Raw genomic sequence first — 19,710 nt, forward strand, 5'->3', positions numbered from 1 at the left:
TGGGCATTTAAAACTCCACAAGTTGAAAGTTAAGGCATGGCAAAACAGATCTCGTTACTTTCTGGGAGTGCTTCTCCAAAGCTCGGGAAGGCTTTGATTTCAAACCATGTGTGCTCGCAGCACAGACACAGCTTAGTGATGGAAGACAGCCACGGGGATTGTGATTGCTACAGCTCACTTGGAGCTTTCTCCTGTTCTGGACGAATGAAAAGAACGTCCTGGATCTTGCAATTAAAATGTGTCAAGCTGAAATAACATATGTTCCTTGGCAAAGGCCTGAAATTAAGCCTTGGGGTGTGTCTGTGCATATATAAACAAATACTTTTATTTAAAAATGCGTATGTGTTTTATTCTTTCTCTCTTTATCATAAAGCACAAACAAAGAGCAACCTTTAGGCTACTTTTCCTTGCAACAGACTAAGCCAAACATCTACCACTGCCCAACAGCCCACATTAGGACGGCAGACACATCCATGAAGAGGGAAATGGGGACAGAGTTCCCATTGTTAGCATGATAATATCTTGTTTTCTACTCCTACACCTTAACTCTGGGCTACCTGGGCCACCCTATGGAGCTCTGTCCCCTGGAGTCCCTCAAGGTGGACCCAGAAGAAGAGGACGTGCAGTGTGGCTCACTCAGTGCCATATGGCTGAGCTCCTCCACGTGTGTGTGCACACAGCGGGGGGGGCACAGGGGTGGCAGGGGGAAGGTGGCAAGACACACACACCATGCCATTAAAGGAGTGACAGATGGTGATGAAAGTGCCATAAAACCATAAGCACTGACAGCTCAGGGCCACGACTGAAGCAGCTGCTGAGGTATCACATTGTAAACAGCCCCCTGTCAGGGCACCCCCCTCGCAGCTCCTATCACAGAAACTGTCACCTCTCACAAATGCTGCCCTGTCCTCCCACAAACCCACCTCACCCTGCGTCTCCTTTGTCTCCCTCTGGCAGGGGATGCCGTGGGGTGAAAGGCGGGTGAAGGAGAGGACTGCAAGAGGTTTATGACAGGACTGGCAGAAAACCTTTCGCACACTGCGCAACCTGAGATGAGCACAAAAACAGGGAGACAGCAACAAAGTCCCCCGTGCCAGAGCACAGGAAGGACATTGGTGCCACCAAGAAGCCACCAAGAAGCCTCTCCCAAGCCTAGTCTCCCAGCTCCACGTGTGGGAAGTTCTCATACCCAAGGGCCCAGTTCCCTCCTAGTAATGGACCAGCAGAGCAGCATAAACCCTCATCAGTCAGGCTGGCTGTCCAGCTACTGAACTAAAGCAGTTCCAAGCCTCCTTCAGAGAATTCCATCAGACCATGACATCTCTCTTTACATCTCATTCCCATCAAGTTAAAGAGAGAAGCATTCAGTATTTCCTCTACATCAAAACTCCTGATGACCAGAAATCTGGAAACAAGCTGGAGACCAATGCTCTTGGGAGTTCAGATGTGGGTTTTTTCAACCTTTTTTCCCCCTTTTTACACACACACACACACACATACACACACACACACACAACTATAGTGCTGCTTGCTGGACAAAACGTAGATCTATGGGAGTATTGCAGGACTAATATCACATCATATCATATCACATCATATCATATCATAGTGAGGCTCCCACATGTGCATGTGTTGGGGGTATTAAGGACTATAAGAGTATCCCAATCCTGATTAATCCTGCATAACTTAATCCTGCCTAATTTGCTTGGTTTTCAGTGAGGAGAGGATGTAGGAGAGTCCTTCCTATCATCTACAGCCTGAATTGCCTGCAGCAGGTGCCCCTTGCTCACCCAGCTTGAGGTCTGTTTAAGACAGATACACAGAGAGTGCCTGTTTTCCTCTATTTCTGTTTTCCTGGGAAAGGAACAGGAGATTCTTCACTTTGGAAATACTGTACAACAAGCAGCACAGTCTGCTGGAAAAATTTAGCTGGGCCTCTTGTCATATGAAAAGCTCTGTTCTCACCCAAATAAAAACTTAAAAATGTGCTGACTTCAAAAGAAATAGTAAGATATTACATTTTAATTTTTTTTCTTCATGGAGTTCTTTTTTACCAGCTGTCTTATGTTTTTATTCTTTCATGACATAGTAGGAATTATTTACTAGTAGGATGTCATAAAAATAGTTGAACAAGTTTATTTTAAGGCTTTTTTCTGAAGTAGTCTTTAGTATGTTATGTTAAGGAAAACATCTTGTCTCCTTTTCTTGACTCATTTGATGTAACAAAAAGGTTCGAGATGTAGATCAAAGTACAGCTTTGGGGTGGGGAGAAGCTATCAGATGCTGTCCACTGATACATTTTAATGCACAGTTTTATTTTGCCTCACTCCCTGCTTCCTACTCTGCTTCTTACCTGTGCTGAAACTCTTGAAAAGTCCTTTCACCCTCGTGTGCCCTTCCTTTCCTTAGATTTACCTCATCTGGACTCTGTAGAAATTAGCAGTTTATTCCAGCTTCCCTTTGGAGGGAACTCAACACAGCAAGCCTAAAGTTATTTTCCATTCGTACCAGAAGCAATTTCGCTGTGGCAAAGCCCTGCCCAAGGAACTGTCTTTTTTAGCAGCACCAATGAGCCCCCGCAAATCTCCATGTGGCTGTTCCTTAGAAAGCATCCACTACTTGGACTTGCTTATTTAAAGACACTTGTGTTGTAGGTCAGTCTGGCAAAAGACACACCCATGATCCCTTCACCACTGAGTCTTCTGCAATTTGGTTGAATGTGGCTCCATTCTCTTCTATTTCTGTGTCTTTCTTTGGACAGAGAAAAAAACCTTTGGCAAAGGTTTTCCAACTTTGCCAATATAGGGACCACTATTTTTTTTTTTGTATGGGTGTGGACTTATGTGCAAAGAATTTAAGCCTCTTGACTACATATTTAGTATTCACCACTACCTTCTGTGGCCACCTTATAAGTCATCTACGGAGCCACGGATCATAAGCTAAAAACCACTGTTCTGTGGTACTTTGATACTTATGTCTATACTTAGTTATGAAAGTGTACTTATTTAAGAAAAAAGATAATCAGGCTGCAAAATTAAAAATATTCGTTATTTTCAGCATCTCTACTCCTGACCTGTGGTGCCACTACAAGAGTCTGTTTCCTTGAAAATAAACATAAGAGTGCTAAGGAATGTTTCCAACACGAACTCTGCACACTTCAACACCAGAAGACTTTGTAGAAAGCAAAGTAATTCCCCTCCCCTTTCCCCTTATCCAGCCTCCTCTAAGTGAGTTCATTTTTAAACCTCATGTTTTTGGAGTGGTTTAGACCTCTCAATAGCAAAGGAGAAAGGAGAAGAAGTTTTGATGTTACAGAAATAGTCTGTCATCTACCGGAAAATAAGACTGAAACTACATGGTGGCCGTGAAAAGACAGTGCCCTGGTGATAGTGCAGGCAGACAGCAAGTCTTCAAGGGCTTTCTGTCATGCACCTGGAGATGATGGGGGCTGATCTGCTGGAGAAAGACCTGGGAACACCAAGGTGTCCATGAGGCAGCAATGTGCCCTTGTGCCAAGAGGGCCAATGGTACTCTGGGGTACATTGGGAGGAGCACTGCCAGCAGGTTGAGGGAGGTGATTGTGTTCCTCTACTCAGCCCTAGTGAGGCACATCTGGAGTGCTGTGTCCAGTCCTGGGCTCCTCAGGACAGGAGGGACATGGAGCTCCTGGAGCGGGTCCAGCAGAGGCTGCAGAGATGATTCAGGGACTGGAGCATCTCCTCGGGGAGGAAAGGCTGAGGGAGCTGGGGCTGTTCAGCCTCCAGAGGAGACACTGAGAGGGGACCTCATCCATGTGTGTCAGTGTGTGCAGGGGGGGGTGAGAGGAGGGAGCCAGTCTCTTGTCAGTGGAGCCCAGCAACAGGACAAGGGGCAAGGGGCAAAACTTAGTTACTGTAAGGAAAGTACTTATTTACTGTGAGAGTGTCAGAGTATTGGGACAGGCTGCCCAGAGAGGCTGTGGAGTTTCCTTATCTGGAGATATTTAAAAACCACCTGCACGTGACCGCGTGCAACCTGCTCCAGGAGAACTTGCTTTAGCAGGGGAGTTGGACTAGATGATCTACAGAGGTCCCTTCCAACCCCCACCATTCTGTGATTCTGTGAATCCAGACATCTGACAGAATAGCACTGAAGATTGATCTAGTATCTTAAAAGATACATGAACATGTTAATAGAGGCTTGGACTTACAAATGGATTTACACATTTCCTTTAGAGATCTGGGATTTAAAAAAATTAATTAATTTCTTGTGTTATTGAGTTTTTTGATTATATCATATTGTATTGTATGCTCATTCACTGACTGAACATGGATAAACTAGATTAAAAAAAGACACAAATATTTGATTTATGCTTAAGTATCATTGCCAAACCTAACAGAAAGTCAGTAATTACACAAATCACTGTTTCCTTGTGCATAAAAAACCAAGCTCAGCTTGATAAAGAACCAATATTTTGCTAAGGTAAGAAAATTGCAATCAGATAGTGTTGTTTTATTACCTTATTATTGATAAACATGGACTGCTAGAACATTTAACAGTGATCCAGCCCAGCAATCCATTGCTCATACAGTCTCTGTCTGTAAGCTTAGGCCCTTAAATGGCTGAACTATTCTTAGACTTATGTGGTGAATACACAGGAATGTTCATGGGCAGAATATTAAGGACAGAAGATGGCCCTAACAGTGCTTGGCAAAGGGAGATTGGATTTATGGAAAGTTTCCTTTGATGCTGTTGACTCCTAACTACTGCCCTCTCATGCTGCCCCAACATAAAAAATTAGTATTAAACTTGCATTCCAGATGAATGACAGGGAATAAAAAGGAAAAGGGATTTCAGTTAAAGCCTGTGGAACTAGATTCAAGCCCAGGATCTGGCCAGGTTTAAAACCAAGCTGGATCTCTGTAGCTGGAAATTCCCTGACTGAGAAACTCTCTAGCTACTTCCTAAACAGCATCCTTCCTCTTCAGCTGCTTCATAGGGAAATACAACATGGTCCAAGTGCTATTTGTGGCTGGCACAATTACCACTGGATGCCGAAAAGACGGCTTAGAACTGCCCACATTATGTAGACATCTGACCTGGGGGATATTCCTTTCAAATATGCTCAGTGAAGACAGGAATCCTCTACAAATCTTGCCCTACAGTTGTGCTTGTTTGTTAACACCAAAGCAAGAGAGCAGCTTAGCAAAGCAAAATAAACACACTATTTGAGAAAAAGAAGGTGGGGGGAGGGTAGGGATTACTTCTACAGCTATCCTAAAAAACTAATACAATGTTACCTTACAGTGTAAAGTGATGCCACATGTAAAGAATTACTACAAGCATATATTAATGTATATTGCCTAACAGCTATGAGAAGTGACTAAACTGCAATTGCACACGAATGAATTTTTTGGAATGGCTGGCAGGTATTTATGCACTGTTGTAGAACTTGGTGACTACCAGACTGTATATTTCTAACAATATTATTTGTTTTCACGTTAAGAATGAGCCTTTCTCGAACTTGCTTGTAAACAATGTTTTTTGCAAGCCGGAGGTGAAGGATGACTGAGCTTGTGAGGGAGACACTCAACCTATAATTTTGCAGCCTTTCTGGGCTGGAACAGAGCAGCTATTAAAATAGCACCACATAAATATGTGATACTTTGAGGGCAGAATCTCAGGACCCCCCTCTCAAACCAACCTACCAAGCAAAAACACCCTATGCACAGAAAGGGAGAGGGAGGGTAGGCTGCTTTTTTGCCCTTTAGGAACTGGCAACCCCCGCTGCTGTGACTTGTAAACAGGGGTCCTCAGTAACCACAACGCACTGGGGTTTTTACTTTACAGCTCTTCAGCCCCAGAGCAGCACGTAGGGTGTTGATTTAGGAATGACACAGAGGGAGTAGTGCCACCTACTGAAGTAATTAATTTTAGCACTCGAATTTCTTGTCCTAGGCTCTTTCCAGCTAAGGTTCAAAGATACTGCAGCATATTAAATAGCTCTTCTTCCTCCCTAATTATTTTCAGGAATTGAAAACAACACTGTAAACCCCCCCCCAAATCCAACCCCCAGAAGACCCCAAAACAAGCAATAGTCTATACCATCACACTGTATTTTTATAAAGCTACTAATTTGAGAAATGAAACCCTGTCATGAGGGTGTATTTAAGCCTAGGCAGACTTTTAAACTAGATTAGAATTTAGATTTGCTCTGATTCTGATTACACAACAGAAGAAATGCAAAATTATTTTAGTGGGAGCAAGTTCACTCTGTTATTTTCTTCCAGACTAACTTATTTAGTGTTGGATCAGTAGCTTGAACTACAAATTTGAAATTAATTGCTATGGGGACTGGAGATGGCTTTAAAAATCTTGACTAAAAAAAGTTTAGCTTTTAATCTCTCTCTCTCTCTTTTTTAATAGGATAAACACAACTCTTTCATGGTGGGAAGACAAATTCTCCCTTTTCCTGTCCCAGTGAATGTGTATAATATTACCAGGCTAAAGAAGAGCACTTTCTCTTTTCAGCAGGTAGAAGAAATACACCAATGTTCTGTTTGCAGATATTGATTAGTGTTGCTATGTGCTGCCACCAGCTATGCAGAGTCACTTCACTGGCAGCTACTTATCAGCAATGAGTGAAGTGGTCCCTACAGTTTCCCTTAACTACTGCACAGATTTAAATAGTTAATGCCCACAAACCCCGGGGAGAGGCTTGCTAAGAATGCTCCAGGAACACAGTCATTCCATGTGCTGCAAACCAAATTTACCAGTAGAATTATTAATTAACAACCAAAGTCATAAATACCAATAGCTATCCAAAAGTTATCCCAGGTGTCTTCCACAGAAGATCTGATCAATTCTGGATGCTGTTTCTGCTGACCCACCAGTAATTTTATTGCTGCAGAGGCAATGCAGCGTGTCATACCATGATAGATTTGGTCTTTTCTGACATCCAGCTGCTTACTGTTATTGTTGGCTGTTGCTGAAGCACTGGAGATAATACAGGTGTTCTGTGCTGCTAGAACTGACTGCACTACAGAGAAATGTGGGACGAGCATGGGTAGAGGATATGTCTGCTTGGTAAGTGAAAGCAAGCAGTCTGATGGTAAAGAGAAAAATGTCAAATAGGCTTCAAAATTAATGGAGGACTATTTTATTAGGCTCCTCCTAGTTAAACAGAGCAGGCAATATATAAATATTGGTTGGGTTTTATCTTATTTTTGCTGGTCAGTTGAATGACTTCTGCAGTGAGCATCCAATCACACCCCCCAAAACTATTAGCATGTATGCAATTATATGTTTTGCAAATTTAGAGACAGTTACAAGCTAGACATGGGTCCTAAAAGCCATCTCAATCTACAGGTAGGCAAACTGAGGTGTAGACCAACTGATCATTGCTTCATTTTCAATTGAAGCAATTTGTCCAAAGCTGCATGTTAAGTCTGGGAAAGAGCCTTAGTCAGGACACAGGTCACAGGTGATTCTCAATCTGAGCAGAATGTTTGAATAACCAGCTAGAGCAGACAGGATAGTTCCTGCTAAACACAAGCTCAGGTGAGTGGTATCTGTCTCAGGTATCAAGGAAGCAATACAAAACTAATCCTATGTGTCTGTTTTGACAAAAATGCTCGACAAATACAATGAGTAAATAAACAGCTGCCTCTGAGTTATTTACAGTGCTGTTAACCAGCATTTAGGCTTCAAAATTGATCACCAGAGTCAACAAAGGGTTGAACAAACATATCCGTGGTTGAGTATTTGTATTTGAGATTAAGTACACATATACAACTGTGAATGCATGTGTTCAGCCAAACTATTGAGGCATTTTGCCTAAACCAAGGCTGTGCATTAAACTGCATTTTGGTCAAAAAGCAATAAAGTTATTCATGCAACTAACTCATACTTGTCCACCTCCTTGAATCTCATCTAAACACCGACTTGGGACTCTTGTCAATTCTTTATATTGAGTTTTGACCTGATCTTTTTTTAATGAGTTGCTTTTGGTCTTCCCATTTTAAATTCTTTCCCCTCTTCAATGGTATCTTGTCTAAAGCCTTAGTATCCTTTGAAAGGAGTTGTTCAATAGTAAAGGTTCCCTCCTCACAACCCCACTCCTCTGGGAAAACAGGGAAACAGACAGTGCACATCCTTGCTGGAGCTTCACTCAGGAGAGCAGCATCAGGAAAAAAATTCAGTGAGGCCCTTTTCTATTTCAGGCTTAATTTTTCCTACTGCAAATAAATTAAACACCACAACTGCTTCAGGGGCTGAATTTGTGCCTCTGGAGCAGCGATATGTGTGAACAGTGAGCATATATTCAGATGGGTGGATACTACAACTATTCAGCAGGGACTTGAATAAACAACAGAGCCAGAAATAACCCAGTGGTAAACCCAAATAAAGCCAAACAGTTTGGCTTTTGCCAAAAGGTGTTTATCTTTTTTAACCGTCTTTTTTCTCCCAGTCCTTCACGGAGCTGTAACAACCTGAGCTCTGCTCTTTTCACAGCACATCCACCATCCAGGAACTGAAATTCCAGGAGAATATCAATTCTCGCAAATTTGGGTTTTACAAGTCATTCCTGTTAGGCATTTAATAAAGACTGTGAAAATAAATCTGTCCAAATGTGAGAGAATTTGTGCACCTCTTGGCATATGAAGTGTTTACACATAAAACATTATCTTTGGGAAAAAAATAGATGAATTGTATTACACAGTTAAAGAACATTGCACCAGAGAAGGAACATCTTCCCACAGGGTAAAATATGACTCAGCTCAAACAGGTTAGCAGAGCATATGCTCTCTAGGCTAATCAAGGTTCCCCAAACCCCAATGACTTTGTGTCAGAGGCAGATATAGCATGAAAAGGAAATGACCACCTGCCTTCTGCCTCCATCAGCCAGGCACTGAGCAAACAGTCCATGTCTGCATCACCGTCATGGTCCCCTGACACCAACTGGGGTGCAGTCTGGATTGTTAGCAACCAATATTTACTTCCTTCTGGTAGATTCTTAAATAGCCTACGTGAAAAGCTTTTGCCCTCCTGGTTTGAATAGTGTGACTCAGGAGTTAGCACAAAAAGGTACCACTACTGCTTATCATGGCTTTGGACTGCAGCAAGGAGCTGGTCAGGGGCAGAGTGTAGGTTTTGGGTGCTGCAAGACAGCAATCTGCATTGTGGGCAGGGGTTCAGTCCTATTGACATTTCCTGCCCCATGGGTATCACTGTTAGTACCACTGGCACTAACACTGTACTGCTCCTGGCTGCCTCACCACCGAGGCCAGGCACTGGACACATCCCACGCAGCCTTCCCTGCAGGGAGAAGAGCAGGTGGGGAAGCTCATAGTGCCTGAGCCCACTCTATTTTTGAAAAAAAAAAAAAAAAAAAAAAAAAAAAAAGTGCCTCGTTTTCTGTGGCTGCTAATCTAGTACCTTTTGTCAGCCCTAAATTTTCATGGAACGAAAAAAAGAGATTAAAACCAAGATCATTCTTCTGCTCTGTGTAAGAGATTTTAGGTACAGGAGTTTGTTCTTGAATAACAGACTGCTTGACTAGAGGCTGATTTTTAACAATGCCACGTTTTTATATTCAAAAAAACCCCCAAGCTGCCTGCACTGTAGCTACACACCCTGTTTAACTCTGGGTCTATTTTAACAGGGTTTTAAAGCTATTTCACCTGAGTGCCTGCTGATTACCATGCTGAGTTTTTTAAACCAATCCATTGAATTCACTTCCTTTCTGTGTCCCCAGTGCCCATTCACCTACAGAAATATATAGACAAACAAGGCCACAGGTGCAGAAAATTGGGCCTTTCCTGCTGTTTATTACAATGTTGACCTTGGGGATTTGTTGGCGGGGGTGGCGGGAGAAGGAAAGAAAAAGAAGAAATACATGCTTTGCAAGAGGATTCTGCTAAAATCCTACCTTCCTTTTCTTGTTAAGTTTAAAAAAAAAACCTCCTAGCTGCCAACAAACACAGACATCAAATTATTAGGAGCTGAAGTGGGGGCAGGGCTGTTTCTTTTGCATCTCTGAAGGGGTTTTGGATGAACTGCTGCTGACCAGAAAGCATGCTCTTCCCTCAGCCCACCTCCCTCTCTGCAGTTTGCCTTCTGGTGATTCTTGGGCACAAGAATTTGCTCTGCCTTGTGGTCACCCAGCCCGCTGCCTAGTTTCTGTCACACAAGCACTGGAAGAAACAGCCACCTGCTTGCTGTGTCAACAAGGTGCCTTGTGCTGAAAAGGCAAGTATGAAGAGGTCTCCTCTCACAAATGCATGGCCCCCACCCAAAACTGGAGGGCCTCACATCAAGGGCTGCCCTGCCAAGGGCAGCCCTGGTTCCCCACCAGGAGTAGAGTGAAGATCCCCAGATTAAGTGGGCTTTGCCCACGAGAAGAGTTCAAAGCTTTCTTGATGTAAGCTGGAACAACAAGTGAGGGGATCAGGTGTTAAAAATCACACTGCTCATTGGATAGGGAGGGTGAACGGGTTAATGCCACTCAGTACTTACCTGGGGTCACTTTATTCTGTGCTGAGAGCTGAGGCAGCACAGCACACAGGGGCTGCAGTAGGAGACAGATGTGCTGCAGTGTGTGTGTGTGTGTAAGGTTTCAGCTTTCTTGTCTGTCTATGAAGGTGTTTGGACCAATTTCTATGGCTTGATCTCAGTGGATTGATTACGTGAATGCATCTAGTAAGGGCTAAACCCTGACTCAAAGAGCTTACAGTCGATTTACAAATCAGACACCAGGGATGGGAGGAAAGATGTATTATTCCCAACACTAATAATGTGGATTTGATGTGCAGTGAGAACAAACAGCTTGTTAGGGGTGATCTTTCTCATCTGGAAACTGAACTCATTTCTACCCATCACCAGTTCATTGCCTTAATTGTATGACTGTTTAAAACAATGTGCTTCTCCTCAAGCCCACACAGATTTAATCTGAGACTGGCAAGGCCCTTTGGGTGCTTAGGCCTTTTGGAAGCTAATGTGCATTTGGTCAGACTGATCTGGAGATAAAGGAACTGCTTGGGTTAATGAAGATAGGCACTCTGTGTTCTGCTGGACACCTCAGGTACAAAGGTGACCTGCAGTAATTAACCTGCTTGCCCAGAGTCTGGTCTGAATTTCATCTGTCCTGTTTTCACAGGCACTTCAGAACATGTATGAAGGTTTATAACAGAGGGACACTTTTTAAGTTCTTACTTAAGAATTATCAATAGGGGCTTCCTTATTACATTGGAAAGTAGGTGCCAAAAAGCCCTCTGAGAAATCTGGTCTGTAAGTCCTAATCCAAAGCGCATTGAAGCGCATTGCAGAACATGACCAAGAAGGTCCAGAGAGCACCTTGTGCAAGCCTTGTGTAAGGCTGGACTCTGGTGAGCAGTGATGACTTCGTCATGACTATGATCATCTCAGCTTCTGAGTCACAGATAAAGCATTCTTGTTGGTTGCTACTTGATATTACACTTCATCAGTGATAGTTGGGAAAGGCTCAAAGCATGGCCCTGCATTTTATGACTTTTTTTTCCTCTCTCAGGACGTGAATATTCATGTGGCCTTTGGCCTGATGCATTACTATTCTGCCTGTGCCTGCAATACAGCCATTCCACAGAAACACTTGCTTGTGCCTTTGCCTTTAATAACTGCGACCAAAAACTCTAGCTGACAAACTCAGTCAACACAACTAGGGACAGCTGGGCCAACAGAGGAGGGGTTTCAAGCAGTTTGAACTTCCTTCTGACAACATACAACCCTCTTAAGCCATATTTATGACAGGTGGACCAGAAAACTAATCTACTGGCATTCAAGGTGCAGACTCTCCTATTACGCTGCCTGTGGAGACTGACATCCACATTCTTGATCAAGGGCAGACCCACATCCATGTGTGAGTCCAACCTCACCTGAGGATACGATCTGGTGGTGAAGCACAGCTTTAGGGTGATGGAGTACGGAAGACAGAAAGGAAATGAGCTACTGGGGCCACTGAAGGGCCACAGCACTGGGTGACCATGGAGGCCCTTCTGGGACCTCTCACAAAGATGGATAAGGTCTGTGGGCAATCTGAATTCAGGCTATCCTTGTTTGGTGGCTTGCCACCACATTACAGGCATGCCACTGGATATCTAGGGCTGGGCTAGGACACCTGGGGCCCCTGGAGTCAGTGCAGGTTTTATTTCGAAGACCATTTTTAAGGTACTGTGCAGCCACAGATGAATGTCAGAGAGAAATTTTAATTTCAATAAATTTCCTTTTTTCTGACATATGGCTTGGAATACAAGTCCTGAAATTGTAAGACTAATGATGTCAATATGCCATAGTTGGTGTTAATTACTACTTTATGTCTTCCCTGGCTTAGACACGCTCACATATAACAAAATGTGTTTAAACAACAATAATATTACTATGAGTCGTGAGAGTTCCCCTCCATCTCCTCGTGTTCACTTTGGTGAACTAACCAAAAAACACAGTTTGCTTTGTCCGAGTGAGGAATTTAGCTCATATTAGTTAACAAACCTCAGGTATGAAAATTAAGCAAGTCTTTTCTGTAATATAGGCAGGACTTAATGTTAACTCCCAATATGAAATTCATTTTAGCCGTTTTTCATGTAAAACCAACTTTCTGTATTTCTCGTTTTCATTTGTTCAATTTTCCGCATTGGAATAATTACTATAACTGAAAAAGCATGTTAAAATCCCCAGTTATTACAAAAAAACACGCTGGAACTTTCATTCCAGAATTTGTCACTTCATAAAACTATACATTATAGAACCGGCCATTCTGGGCCAAACATATGCTCCATGTAACCCAGTATCCTGTCTGTTACCATGATTAATAGGGGAAAGTGTAGAAGAAGATAAAAATGATCTTTTCCCCTGTTGTTCTCTCCCACCTTCTAGTAATCAGTGGTTTACAGACACAAAATGTTGTGTTGCAATAACAGAAAAACAGTGCTTCCAATAAATCAAAATTAAATTGCTGTTCACTTACATTAAGTTCATTCAATCTGACTTTATCACAGTATCCGCTTTTTAAAATTTTGTTTAATTTTTAGAAGCAAATGCATATCTTTATGCCAGCTCTGGAGAATTAAGCTGGAAATATTCCATTCAAATTGCAGTACCCAGGAAGAAAGAAGATTCAGCTGGAAAAGAAATTTTAACTGAAGACATGAAGACTTGTCTGTCAAGGTGGAGGGAGCTGTGAATTGTCTCCCATCCTGCCCTGCAGAAACTACTTGGAAGTCAGATTTTTTTCTCCCTTTTTTTTTCCTTCCCCCCCCAAAGGTCTCTCTGCATTGTTTCACATTCTTTCTTTATTCTCCTTCCGTCTTGCTTCTTGTATTTTTTCATTCCCATTGCTTCCTTTCTCAGCTACTTCTTATGAGAATGGAAATAAAGACCCAAATTAAAACTTCAAACCTATAGGTACACATTTGCTCAGAAAACCTGCAAGGATTCCCCCCACCCCAGGTTCTTTTTAAACCCTTCCTTAAACAAACACATCTATTTAGACAGTTTGTTTCTCTATCAATCTGTGAAAAGTTAATACAGTTTTGTGCCATTTTTGTTATGGAAACAGCATTGTAAAAATACCATATGGTCCACTGAGGCCTGCCCTTATAACCCCAATAAATACAAATCACCCTAGAACTTATCATTGTAAGTTCAAATATGTAGCTAATGTAATCTCAAAAATCCTTCACAAAAAGAAAACAAACGAGCTCCTTTTAAACCCCTGACTTGTTGCTCTTGACTTCAGCTATTTGTTCAATATTTCAACAACACTAAACAAATGTGCCGGAAATACTTATCATTTCTGAGTCACCCCCTTGCTATCCCAGATCCCAGACTCTTCAAATTAGGGACTATCTTAAAAAGATTAATGTGATTCATTCTCTTTGTTTCTTTCATTTCAGTATTGTCTTCAGCCTATCCCTTGGGAGTCTCCTGTTATCAATCTGCCTAATTCTGGCTAATCTTTCTTGATAATTCATTTCCCATCTCCCTGTCACAGGCTGTTTTGGCTATTCTGTTTTGTACCTTTTCTAACTCTGAAACATTATTATCATTATTAATGGTAGACAACAGTGTATATTATATCCAACTCATGCCTGAGGTTAGGGTAGATTTTTCTGTTACTGATATCCTGTGTACATACATATCTATGTACACCTATCAATGAAGTTTAAATGATAAATGTTGCAGAAGAGCACTGCCTTCCTACCTCCTTTGTAATATACAGCAATTAATTTGTACTTCATTGCTTATTTATACATATGTATTTCAGACAACCAGAATGCACCCTAATTCCTTGTGATTTATAATAAAATATAATAAAAAGCTTTAAGCAAAAAAACCCATTCTCTCAACACACACTAAAAATAAGTACTCTGGGTATTATGCATATAACAAGAAATGTGATCAGATTAACTGTATTATTTTATTATTTATCAACAATGTTTCACTAGTGAGTATCTAGAACTACCTTCATGTCATGGGACACAGTAGAAAGCACCTTAATTTCCAGTGTCACATTAAACTCTGTTTCCAATCTAACTGCTCTTTCAGAGACACTCAGTAGTTTAGTTTTAAGAGTGAGCCGCAGTTTTTGTGCCTCTGAATGGTGTCTGATTTTTAGAACATGTTTTTTCTTGTCAAGGAATTCCAACATAGAAATGTGAAAATAAAAAGCTGCAAAATTAGAATAGTTTCTTTTAAATAATTTCAGTTTTCATGGCTCCTCTGTCTTCTTGAAGTGTGGGTGAATGGGAAAGAAAACCAATATTGTACATGGTATTTCCAGGGACATGATCTTGCTCATTGATATATCCTTTTTCTGCTCTTGGAGTGGATTAATAACCGTGGAAGTCAAACGACAGTAGCATAACAGCAAGCTACACCTTGCTCTTCCTGAGGAACAGCTGACTCCTGCTTCTCTTTTAGACTTGTCTTTTCCCTTGCAACTCTTCAACTGTTGTATTTGTGTCAGTGAGATGAAATAACATAAATGCAAAAACATTGTACAAAAAATGCTTATGATTCTTTTTCCTTCATTTCCAGCATGGCAGTAGCACCACAAAGGACAGAAAAATGCATTTGAAATGCACTTGACAATTTGTTCTATGTGTACTTCTACTCTTACCCTAAGGAATGGAAACAGTGCCAGATGATTCCACTAACAAATGTCAATTTAAAAAAGTGCTATTTGGGATCAGCTCACCCAGTAAGCAGTTCTAAAAGCTAAGGGTAAATCACAAGGCTGGCTATATATATAAATAAATCTCTGTTTACTCAGAGATACTGCACAAGTAAAAGAAGATCAGAGAAGTTCACTACAATGCTATGAAGGAACTACAGGTTACAAGATTCAGTCTCGGAGGCTTTTGGGATTATTACCAGGTAGCCTGAATGCCACACAGCTGTTTCCATACCTCCATCGTGTTACTTGTGCAAAAGTCACACCCCTACTGATGCGAAAAAAAGCCAAGGACTGAGGGAAGGACTGGTGAGGGTTGCTTAATCCTACTTTTGTCTCTGTTCTTGGAGCTGTCCTGACTAGAGCTCTTAAGGCTCTGATGTAGCCCAGACTCCTAATCTTAATGTGCTAAATACATTGTCCACTTTGGATTGTTCACTTAGCTGCAGCAAATGCCTTATATTTTTTCCTGTCTGAGTACAATTGAAATTGCAGGATATTTGCCAGACAGGCTGAGACTCTTTCACCACTCTAAGCATCCATTTGCAGTATTGTGAAGAATGATCAATCAAATTACTCTTAGTCTCACCTATAAACAACTTATTTTAACTGTCTTTACAGGTCTGTTTGGAGGCAGTTTAACACACAGACTCATGCAGTGACACTGCTATTTGTGCCAGGCTGTACTTTCATTCACAAAGAAATAATACAGGAAAATTGGGGTACCCTGAATGAATTTATCAGTAAGCTAAATATGGTATATGACCAAGCTATAAAAAGAAGAAATTCCTACTCAAGAGTAGGAAAACCCCCCACATTCCTCTCTTGTATGCCTTCACATGCAAGTCTTCATTTTTTTTTATCCTATTTTTTATACCTGGTGGTATTTCACCAGATATGCATAGGAGAACAACAAACATGCAACCTTTGTGTAAACTAACTGCAGACATCATTAATTACTAAGAGCTGATTATATTTGGGGGGCTTTCTTGAGTGGTGATTTTTTAAAAAGCCTCATGGAATTAACTTCATTTATGGATCCAAGAATGGCCACCTAATGTAAACACGTCCTGGGCATAGAAAATAAATTGACAAACAAATAGAGAAAGAAAGAGAAATTCATTTGTGCAGAGGCCAGAGTAACAATATGCTTCCTAAGGATATCAGTTCCAAAAGCATTTAAGAAATTATTTTCCCAGTAAATTCATACTCAACTTTCTGTACACTTATATTTCTGACCTTATGGAAAAAAAAGGACCTTAATTACACTATATACGTCTATTCAAATACAGTCAATTGTAGCGAACAGAAGCAAAACGTACACAATTATATTTTACCAATATAATTTCAGATACAGGGTTGATAATACTTTTTTAAAAAAAATTACATGATGTAACTTGCATTATTTTTTCTTACCATAAATCTTTCTCCTGGCTTTCAGGACAAAATTTGAAAGATAACTTTTGCCCTACCAGATTTTGACCAAATGCACACCTTAGTCAAAAGGTACTGGAAACCCTTTATTGTTGCTACTGAATTGCAACTGTGCTAATCAGTATAGTTCCTGTCCTGTTCTTTTTTCAATATACATTTCTTTGCTCACAACTTGGCCTGTACTGTTTCTACTAAATTAGAAGCACTTTTAGTTTGTCTGAAACCAAATCCTCTTGTGCTATAAAGCAGTGTGTCTGTGTATGACAACACAGTAGGGGCCCTATCATTTGAAAGTTTATTTTAATGTAACAAGCCACAGTAGATCACAGATTTGGATGCAGCCTAAAGTGACTGTTTAGCATTTTATGAAAAGTCTATCTAAAAAACTTATGAACTTGGCAATTTTTGGGAAAAAAAAGAAAAGTTGTCTGGACAATTTAGTTGCATAAACTCCCATTCTAACGGGTGTGAATCATTAACTCAGTGTCTTTTTTAGATTCTCATACTGGTGAGCTGGTCCCAGAATATATTTGTATCTGTGTACATTTGCACCTTCAACACATTCTTTTGGTTCTCTGCATACTCCTCTCTCAGTTTGTTTTCTGAAAACTACCTGAGCAAAACAGTCAAGAAATTAGGAACAGGGTTTTTTCCCCTTTACATTTTTAGGAAACCATAATTTTAGCACTTGTATATATGAACTTATGTGAGCCAGAACTACACCTGTACTTAAGCAAGAAAGTAAATCATAATTTGTTCTGCCTGAGAAAGTAAAAGTCATCAACACAGCTCAGACAGAAAATCCCTCAGAGCGAGTGCACAGATTTTATGTTATCTATCAAATAACACAGACATCTGAGGAAACCACATCAAGAACTATTCTGTGTTCTGGAAACCTGAGTTTTTTCTGTTTTTTTTAAAATACAGGTCTTCCTGTAGAGTGGGTTTTTTAAAAAACAAATCCCCCATGATACAGTTGCAACACATGCATACAAAGGGAAGTTCAAAGACTCTTCTGCAGCTTTCTTCCGCTATACACTTTTGGTCTCTGGTTTCTCACAGGCTGTTCTCTTCTCTCTTGAGAGCTTCTCTGCCTCTGTCTCTGACATCAGCTTGTACTTATTTATTACAGGAGGATACCTTTGGTAACTTTCTTAGCAGATTATTTGAGTGACTTTGATTCGCTGGTCACGACTGAGAGTACCATGACAGCAGAGAGGACGTACACTGATTAAAAGAAAGACTCATTTCTGAGGAAGTATCCCAATACACACTTTTGGTGGGAATAAAAATTCTGGCGCTGCAAAGCCTTCATCTGACATTTGCTCCCCGAGCCTGTGATAATCAGATGTGCCCACACCTGGCAGGGCCAGGCACACACGTGGCCATTACAGGCTTGGGGTTGCTGCAAGTCCAAGTCCATCCTGAAGTATTTAGTGGGGACGGTGTGAAGCAGCTCTATTTTGAGGTCCTGTTGTGAAAACATCTCAAACATTCACATGTTTGTGACTGTGTTTACAGGCTGGTGGAAATATATCTGCTGGACATATCACAGAGCTGCTGAAGGAAACAGCTTCCTGTGCACTTCCCACATCTCTCGCCACTCCTGCTGGCCCCACGGGACATGTCACTCACATGCTTATGGCTGGGGGACACCATCCTGCATCCACTGTGCTGGGTGCTGCACAGTTAAAGAACAGAAAGGCTATTTCTAATCTCAAGAATTTATCGTCCAGTATTTTTGTCCTCCTGGTTGGTCTCCTCTTGAATCTTTATACTGTAATGCCACAGTGAAATCAAAGCTAAACTTATGACATTACAGTTGGCAAGAGAGAAGCAAAGCCATCCGATGGGTCTAAGGAGAAGGTGAATATGGACAGAGGGGAGGAGAGCTCCACAGCAGAGCTTGCTTTCCATTCCCAAACCTGAACCTTACAAGCAAGATTGTATTTCTTCAGCTGTCAACAAACAGAAAAAAAAAAAGAAAAAAAAGAAAAGAAAAGCTTTACAAACAAGTGTCAGGTAAAATGTTTTCTTTCCCTGACAGCTGGAAGGAGAATGTTATTTAGATGTAAGATAAGGAAGTGATAATCTGCAGCTTGTGTATGATTCACTCTAACTACTACTTTCTTTAATAAAGAAAAAGCTCACATGTGAATAACATTCCCTCTGCCTAACAATTTCATATGCTATTTGATTGCTTTTTTTTTTTAACAACTCCCTTTTCTAGTCCTTGTGCTGTGCAGTAAATGCCACCACTAATGAGATAATACCAGTGTGTTTGAGAGCAGACTGACCCTGCTGTTTTCAAGCAGTTTCAACTTCTCGACAGTCAGGAGCCTGCCTAATGTTTTGTGGCTGCCTCTGGTCATTGACATGGTACAAACTGCCTTATCTCCCTGTGGGAGGGAGGTCATTGCCAAACCCACGGCTACTTGACTGGGGAAGCAGGCCGTCTACAGTGATTCAAACACACAGCCTGTGCCAAGCAGAGGGCTTATAACAAATAACCTAAAATAGCTCCAGTCTGAATGTGTTTCAGTTTTTCTCCGTATGCCAACAGATGACATGCATTGTCACGATGCTGTGTACGATTCAAGAGGCTCAGTTAAGCACATTTCAGTAAAACTCCCATTGTTTAGGATTTCTGCAACTTCGGCACTTTCTCAAATATCCTTCTTTACTTTTTGCAAAGCCCTTTCAATGACCCTTTTTGTGTCAACGTAGAGCTCAGCTCACAAATCAATTGTTCTATTTTTATTTCCAATATTACACTTCCTTCCAGAGTGCTCATAGGACGATGCTGTGCACTTTGTCACCAACTCTTGCCAGTTTTCCCAAAAATTCCCTAATTGGGCAGGAAAGCAGGCTTAGCAGGAAAGTGGAAAAAGAAACAGGAGTTCAAGTAGTGAGAGCCCTCTCACCATTCAGGCTTGTGGTGTAGAGCATCTATTTGTGAGAAGGAGATCCACCAAACTGGAGTAATGTTTGTGCACCTGATCACCTGGGCCGTCACATAAATAAGCCCATGAGAATTTGTGGCTTATGGAGGGAGGGAGCACTCCTGACCTGTATTTCCTAGGGAGTCC

Source organism: Pipra filicauda, unplaced genomic scaffold (genome assembly GCF_003945595.2).
Source record: "Pipra filicauda isolate LSUMZ 115617 unplaced genomic scaffold, ASM394559v2 scaffold300_size901280_pilon, whole genome shotgun sequence".
Lineage (NCBI taxonomy): Eukaryota > Metazoa > Chordata > Aves > Passeriformes > Pipridae > Pipra > Pipra filicauda.